We start from the raw sequence: 9233 nt of genomic DNA on the forward strand, positions 1-9233 counted from the left end.
ACAAATTTATAAAAAGTTACTGGCTCCCTCAGTTGAGTTCATGTTGTTTTGATTTAGTGGTGAGGAGGTGAAGTTGGTCATACACCTGTCTGGATGCGTATCGATACCTTGGCTGCTGTCTCTTAAGTAAGTTTCTTCAACGTGGTTATTGTTGATTTACCAAAACACTCCTCACCAGACAACATCATTGTCAGAGTGAGCGTAATTACTTGGCTAAGTGTAAAGAGACTAACTGACAAAGAGTTAATCCACACGTACATAGAGAATAAGAAACTAAAAGCTCTTCCTGCTTTTTGTCAAGTAGCGCTAATCGACAGAGACTGAGGAGGTAAACATGGCCTCTTAAGCGTTATTTATTTATTCACTTTGTTAGCAAGAGGCTGTTCATTCCGTCTGTTAATGGCAGCTGTGGGAACGAATAGAGTTCACACTCACTTGGACCCCTATTGTGTGGCAGGCTGTCAGGTTACACACACACACAGCCTCACACACAGCCACAGACAGTCTGCACAGCTGCCTGCGAGTTGTGTCGTGGATGAATATTCTTGTGAAATGACTGCGTTCCCTGTAGTTCAGGATTACAGGAGGAAGGTGCATCTAAGCTCTGTCAAACAGCCAGCCCCTGCTATTAGGGCCACATGTAACTTTGCTGTTTAACTGGGGGACTTAACATCAACTAGCATGTTTTCTTTTCACAAATGTATGTTCCTCAGCCCTTGATCGTGCAGGATCGGACCTTTGTAAAATAATAAAATAAAAAAAGAAGTCTTGCTGGCTCTTCTGATTTACTTCTGGAGAAAATGATTAAAACCCTAACAATAATTAAAACAAAAATCATGTTTTGATGTACCTGCCTCTGCCTCTGAGTTTTCTGCCTTCACCCCAATTCCCTGTAGGTGAGGGAACATTTTGTTTCTGTTTGTCACAGCAGAGAAAAACAGTTTTCATTGGAGCTACCGTTTTATTCTGCCTAATTAACTCTTGTTCCTCGTTCTATGATCAGCAGTGGTGTGCATGATTTTGGGGTCTTTATAACAGTAAATGATAAAGAGAAGGCCCGTATTATTATGTTTTTCTTATGCAAATGAAAATCTGGGATAATAATAAATATAGTTTGGAGAATGCAAACGATTGCAGTGGCTTTAGTGGCACGGCTGGCACAGTCCACTCTGCACTTCCTTGGGTCCAGGTTTGCAGAGGATCAGGTGACAGGATCAGGCAAACTGAGATTCCTCCCTTTTATATTTAGGAGATTTTCATCAAATTCTGAATGATTTCATTTATCAAGAAAAAAAAGACGATCTTTATGTGCTTTTGTAAAAAATGTGAAGCTTTGGTTGAGGTTTTTCCACTTTATGCTACTCTAGTTTAACTCCACTACATTTCAAAGAGATACGTATAGTCTTTAATACTGAGATTACTGTGTCTCTTGAATACCAGTTACATTACAATAAAAGCAAAAATAAAATGTGATGAGCCTATCAAACATGATAGATTTATTTTAGATTACTCAACAAGCCTGAAGCTGTGACCTTGGCCAACACAATAAATAAATTACACATAAATACATTGATAGTACAGCAAGTACATAAGGGATTGAGAGGACTTTTAATTTTAAACTTATACTTTTATAAAAATACATTTTTCACATCAAGATAAATAAATCCTCCACAACTAGATCTCGTCCTGGGTTCTCACATTTTCTAAAAAAGAACATATAATAACAATGAATCGAATAGTGTTTATATTTTACAACTAAACACTTACTTACATTGAACATTTTTGTAAAGTATAATTTTACTAAATGTGAAACTGAGCGATTAACTGAATAAATAGGATGTAAAATATCCAAGTAATTAAAAAAGTTCTAAAATGTGTTTTGGTTCCTTGTCATAACACAGTGTTAGTAGGTGAGTTGTTGTGTCTCATAATCTCCGTGTATCTTGAGTCCTGGTTATGCAGTGGATGAAGTCCATTCGAAGGGTACAGTTACACCAGGAAGAAATAGGAGGGAGAGCTGCTACAAGAAGCAGAGGTAACAATCACCGAGCCGTGAATTATGAGGTGCTAATTGTCGACGAAAGAATAAACAGGGAAGAAAAGAGGAGTTTAATCATTTCCCAATTAAGACACTTCCAAAGGTGTTTTGTGTGCATGTGTGTGTTACAGTGCTCCAAATTCCTTTTAATTAAGACACAGACAGAGGTTACTAGTCTGTCTTTGTCTCGGTTGTATTTCAGAAATGTTCCATTCTGTTTATTTCAACTGTGAAGGTTTTAATATCCTTTAATTATGCATCTTTAATTAATACACCTCCAGTTTAGAGTCTACAAACTTTTAAACCTGTTGAGTTAGAATTGTTTTCTGGCATTTCTCTTTTTTGGTTGTTGTTTAACATTTGTTTGCTTGTTGGATGAAAAATCAATTGGAGCAGAAAAACATGAAGCCCAAGACCTACCGTATATATTTGTATATATCTTATGCTAATTTTTATAAATTTGTTGGTTGAGAGCTATCAATGAAATATCTAGTTTTTTGGGTTTTGGCTCTACATTTGGAAAATGGTCTGTATTTCTATTTCAGCAGTTTTTACCATGAATCCATTCACACACACACACATTCCTACAGTGCATATATGTCATAGATCACTCTAACCCTGCCGGAATGTCCATCAGGGCCATCTGGGGTTTAGTATCTTGCCCATCGAACATGGAATGGGGATCAAACCGCAGACCCTAATGGTGAGTGGACGACTCCAGCCCCCTCCTGAGCCACAGCCACAGCGATCTCCATAGGATTGTGAATGCATGTATGCAGGAGCTGGCTTCTTCAGGTGTGTGCATGGCTGCAGATAAAGAGCCCACTGGTCCTGCAGGACGCTGTTTCCCTGAGGAATCTGTTGGATGTCAGTGGCATTATGTCATGTCATGTCATCACTCTCTGACACAATACCAGTATTTTGCATGTGCAAAGACAGATTATGTACATTTTTTTTATGGCGTGCATCTACAGTGATTTACATGCATGTGCCCAGGATCAGGGTTACACTGTATGGTGTCCTGTGCATGTGTTGGCCGTGCACCCCAGCAGACTGCTGTCTGCTCGGCCATTGTGTTGGCACCTCACACAAAGCTTCTCTGGAAATATGCCAACAACCAACCCCATTGTACCCACTGTGAATAGAAAGAAAGGGCTCTTTCTCAGACACACACATGCACATTCACTTGTCCATCAAACCACACGGCAAAAGCCACATAATTACCCTATAACATGATGAATATTTACATACATTGCTGATCCTGTTAAGGTTAATGCCAGATCCATTCAGCTCTCTCTGTGACTCAGTGATCTAAACACGTCCATGCCGGTGCACCTGCAATTAAATTGAGACTTGACAGTTTATTAATGAAGGTTGTGGCATCTCGGAGTCTCTCACGGCTGCAGGATGAGCTGAGCAACTGCAGTGTTGTGCTTCTGAAATCAGGCCTGGGACCTTTGATGCAAGTCGTCAACTGATGTCCCATCCATCTTTCAGCTTCTTGTTTTTATGTTCACCCAATTGCCAAATACATACATAAAAAGATAGTAGGTAATAGTAATCATAATCAGATTTCCTCACTTCCCTGTGGTGTTATCTTTTCATGCAGGCTCCATCCAGGTTTGGAGAGATGTGACTCCGAGATTTCGGCCTGCATGTCAACATAACTGGGGTGAATGGAATTTCATTTGTCTCTGTTATATAGCAAACATTTAAGTGAGGAAGAAAATCAAAACAAATATTATATAATAATATATATAATAATATATATATATATAATATAATAATTTTTAAAACGCTTATCCTTTTCTAAAGCTATGTCCAGGTCTATGGCCACACTTTTTTCTACTGGAAGACTACGTGAACAATGTTGACAGGGAATTTTGCACAATTCTTCAATCATCATTCTTTGTATAACGTGTCTATTGTTAATGTGCACTGTAGGCCTATGCTCATTCACTTTGTGAGAACATTGAGACCAATGATGAACCGGAGTCTAATTCCCTGTTGGTGCACGCACACACACTTGGCCAATAAAGCTGATGATGAAGCTATTGCTGTGAGTAACGTTCATGTGATAACATTATTTTACCTCTGTACTTATTTTCAGGCCGAGTCTCAGAAAATAAAACCCACATGTCAGCTCATCTCTTTCTCTCCTCCTCTCACACTGTTGTCTCTATCTTAAAATGTTCACTTCCTCCTCCTCTCTCCCCTGACTTCCCCCCTCCAAAAAACCTCCCTCCCTCCTGTCTCTTGCAGCCCGCTAGCAGCTACCACCCCCACCCCCCTGCTACACCCCCCCCCCCCCCCCCCCCCCCCCCCGCCCTTCTCCTCTCCCCACCATCCCACTCCCTCTCTCCCTCTTGCTTTTCCCCTGGCAGGCTAGTGATTGACACTTACAAATTACCCGGCGGCAGTGGCATTGTGTGTGACCCCTCTCTCTCATCTCCAGCCCGCTGCCGTTTTGTCATCTAATTACTGTGAATCCCCGGCCTGCTCCCCACTGCTGCATTTTTAATATGCTTGCCTTCCCCCCTCCTCTCTTTCTCTCTCTCTCTGTCTCTCACACACACACACACACTCACTCACCCACCCACAATCCCCCTCTTCCACTCACCTGCAGCATTACTTTACCTGCATCTCTGTCCAATACTTGCAGTGCCACCATCGTCTCTATATCCTCCCGTGCGAGTGTTTTCTCTCCACCGCCTCCATTATCACGCCATCACCCCTCCTGCCTCCTCTCTCTGTGGAGTGTCACTCCATCCCACACACGGGCCAATCCATGTCAATCTCTGTGTTTGCGTTCCAGTTTTCAGTAGTATCATTAAAGTGTTTGGTAAACATGTTTGGTTCACATGATCAATACGCGCTAATGAGTGCACAGCGGTCTCTGAGCTGCCTTGACAGCTTTGAGGATTTTGTCTTGCTGCTTCACATTTTCAACTAAAGTTATGTTTCCATTTGTACGTAATGTTTGGTGAATAGGCGTTCACTATTTGTATGTGCAATGCAAAACATCTTAAATGTTTTTTTTCCCACCACTGTTCAATGCTTTCTTTGTAAATACAACTATACAACATCAGTAATAGAGGAAAACTCTGCATTTCATCCTCAATGATTTCGGCACAATGCACAGTGTTGGGGCGTGATTAATGTTTTGCAATGCCATTTATTATGTTCAAGAAAAGATACAATACATTTGAATTCTGCGGAGCGAAAAAGTGCAGAATATCAATTCAAACCATTCTTTTACCTCAAGGTAACGATTAGAAGGACTGAATGACATCTCGGTAGAGTAGAGAGAAACACAGATTACATTGTTTGAATTTGCAATGCAGAGTAAAGAGCTATATAAAAGAGTGCAAAGTATGATATGCAGTAACATCCTGACATACTGTCTTCTTTAATAGATGCAGTGCACAGGCACAAATTAAGTTTTTCTTTTCATTCAAACACAAGGAGAAGCTACAGTATGCTGCACGTTTCTTACAGTTTCAGTACAACAAGGTGCAACACCCACAGTTACTCTCATACCTGGGCCGCTCATAGAGTCTGTACCCGTTTTCGTTTTGTGTGTGTGTGAGAGAGAGAGAAAGTGTGTGTGTGTATGTGTGCTGTCCATGGCTCAGCTGTCCACAGCCAGACTGAGCTCCCCCGCCGATCCCCATCTTCCAGCTAGAAATCAGCAGAGCATGGCAGACTGCTGTTACAGCACAGCTCCGGAGGAAGGAGGGATGAGAGAGAGAGACAGAGAGAGAGAGAGAGAGAGAGAGAACAGTAGAGGGAGATAAAGGCAAATAGAAAACGATGGTTGAAGAGCTAGAATTCATTTTGAGTGTTGGTTCTTGTCTTGCCTTTGCTTGCATTGCTCTGCAGATCAGAAAGTTTTATTCAGAGTACAGGCGATGACAGATGCCTCACGGTGTAGCTGAAACAGACGTAGAGGCAGCCAGGCCAGGCAGCGGCCGACCTGCCCCTCCACCTTCTGATGTAGCTCCAGGGCGTGGCAGGATTTAGCATGGCCTCATTACCTTGTCATGAGTTTGGAGAAATATGGGCCTCCTGAGAGAGGCTCAGGGACGTGGACTGATGGAAAGGAAAAAGAAGGGTCGCTGACAGCAGTCGCATTGGACAGCGCAAAGAAATACAGAGGGAGGAGGTGGGATGGACGAGGGGAAAAAGGGAGGGAGGTAGGAGAAGGAGGGTAATTGAGAGAGAAAGGGAGGAGAGATGTTGGCAGAGCTGGAGAAATAGAGAGAAGGTGAGGAGGGATGGAGTATGGTGGGGAGTGGCGAAACTAATGGTCCTGCCTGGAGAGATAGTAGTCAATCAATCATCTTTAAACAAAAGCAGCAGGCCCAGGGGAATATTTAAGAAGTGCTTATTTAATTAAAAGTCCCTTTGCTCACATTTATGGGCCATCCTTCCTTCAAATATTAACCTTCCAGGTCCTGGGAGGCCTTGGACGACCCAGCCCTGCACCGCGGGCCTGGACGGGGCAACTCACCTGGAAGAGGGAATACAGAGTCCTTCCCTTCATGACACTTTGCTGAGATTTTCACTTATGAACCATAACATATGCAACAATTATTTGTGACAGAGAAGACACGATCTGTGTGTACAAGAGCAGATAAGTCTTACTGGACCACACACCATTAGGCAAAAACGCCTTTGTTAGATATCTTAACTGACAGCAGCAGCCCCATTTAAGGAAGGACTCCTATGCTAAGTTTAATCCTCAATGGATCATATTATTGATAATGATGCAGTTATTACTGTCGCTCCCAGAACCACAAAGGTTTATTTTCAGCACTTTGACCGAGTGTCATAGCTCTGTTGATCCATGCAGCTCTTAGCAAAGTGTTGAATTAGTCTGTATGGTATTATTAGATCATTAATACAGATACAATTACATTCAGGCTGTATCTGAATATTATACTTGGATGAACAATTACTGTCCTCAACTATCCAAGCAGTTGAGTATAAATTAAAATACTGGACTACTGCCATTTCATACTACTTCATGCCTTTACAAATACTTTACTTACTACTCAGGGAGTCCCTTATATTTATTATTATTTCATTCCAGCAGCTATTATATGAAATTCAGTGCATTACTAGGATTGATACAGATTAAGTTAATTAGCTTCAACGAAACCAGTTATAAAAATGCTGCTCAGAATTTAATGTATCAAGAATAATATTCAACAATCTAATTCAGCAGAAAAAATTGCTTTTAAAAAACATATTTTACAGCTACTTCTAGCAGTTATTATGGTTATTTAACTTATTATGCCACTGATCGAATGCAACTAAATTGATTGAGCTATCAATGAACCGATTCATTAATCAATATCTTGCTCTGTAATATATATATATATATATAGAAGTAAAACTTTCCCAAACATCCATGCCCCAAAGATAATTATTTTACAAAAGAAATTACATGAAATACAAAATATCAGTATGTCTCCATGCTAAAGCACCTGATCTGCTGCAGGGCAAAGGCGTATTTACAAGAAAAGAGGATATAATACGTTCTACAGTGCTACTTCTTCAGACCAAACACCATAGTATTCTTGTTTTTATTTTGTACTTTACGTCCACAGATCTATGTTATGTTGTAATGAGGAGGGGGTTATGTTATATGTGTTTCTTTTCTTATAATGTGTTATGCTGTGATTGTCGTCTCGTCGTGTGCACACTGAGTGTAATAAAATATTGAATCCTGAATCATAAAGTGACGAGTCAGCGCAACCATGCTGGGCTAGCTGGTTGGATTTGGCAAAGTTATAGATGATAGAAATAATAGCAAAGCAAGAATTTACTATGACTATGTTTATATGAACAGCACTACTCCAATATTAACCAGATTAAAACTAAAGTTGTAACAATACTCTGCCATGTAAACATTTTCTGGTTACATTAACCTGAATACATTTTTCTTACCTTAGTCGCATTATGTGTACGTCTAAATCGCATTTTAACGTTGACTTTTCGCATTATCCTGCTTGATGCCAAATGCTCTGTGTCATATAAAAAGGGATGTGTCTGGAATATTCCATTAGCAACTCATACCAACATAACAATCAAAATAATGTCTTAACAATAAAGTCAATATTTATAATAATGTTGTCCATGTCAACATAGTCATTTGATTTGCTCTCCACCTCTGCTGACAGAACATAGAAGTTCTCAGTCGCTTCCCACTGCTGGTCTCAGGAACAATGATATCAAGATCACATATGTGTCATCATTTACTCTCTGTCTCGTGTCACTTAGTGATTTGTCACAACATTTACGGCCCACTGTATGACTTCACCTATATTTAGACGCTAGACCCGCCACTCCAGACTTTCAAAGAGTCAGCTGGTGATTATTCAGCCAATGTAAAGATCATTCAGCCAGGTGGAAAGTTGTAAATATACCTAATTTCCCCAAGTCACTGCGAACGCGTGGCTTGTCACGACGGACGTCTCATCCATGTTCGCACATGCAGCATAAATCAGCGCTCCTTTGTTCCCAGCACCCTTCATCTCCTCTCCGCCTCGCTTCAGCTGATGTTTGCAGCTGACATCAGGCGGAAGAAACTGATTTCTTCCTCCCCCCCGCACATCAGACGCGTTCTCACATATTCACACACGTCTCCAGACTGCGGGGACGATCAAAACTTCACAGTGTTCTCAGCTTCTAATGAGAGTGAGCTCACAGGTAATGATCACTTAAGAGCCTCAAAAACACTCCACTTTACATAACTGTGTTATGAACTGGTGCTCACTTTGTGGAAGCACCTTTAAACGCTTGTAAGTTCATTATGTTTGGTGATATTTACACACAACTCCTGCATTTGCTTTGGCTCATACCTTCATGCTTGGCATTTTTTTTTGTTTACCGCGTTATTAGTTTGAAACATGTCAACACCAGGGGGGGATGGAAGTAAAAGTATTGTTGGATATAAAGGTAACGACCTCTGTAAATATAAATATCTGCAAACGGAGTTATGAGCACGTGCATTTGTTTTGGAGCTGTTTGGTTTACAATCATTTTATGAATTCTTGACACATACTGTGTTTTATCTTTGTGTGTAACTTCATTTTAAACCCTCTGTTTTATCAACTGATCATCTTTCTCTTGTTTTAATTCCGGTCTCTATTTTTTCTTTCTGCAAAGCACTTTGTAACATTTTCAG

Source organism: Pleuronectes platessa, chromosome 19 (assembly GCF_947347685.1).
Source record: "Pleuronectes platessa chromosome 19, fPlePla1.1, whole genome shotgun sequence".
Lineage (NCBI taxonomy): Eukaryota > Metazoa > Chordata > Actinopteri > Pleuronectiformes > Pleuronectidae > Pleuronectes > Pleuronectes platessa.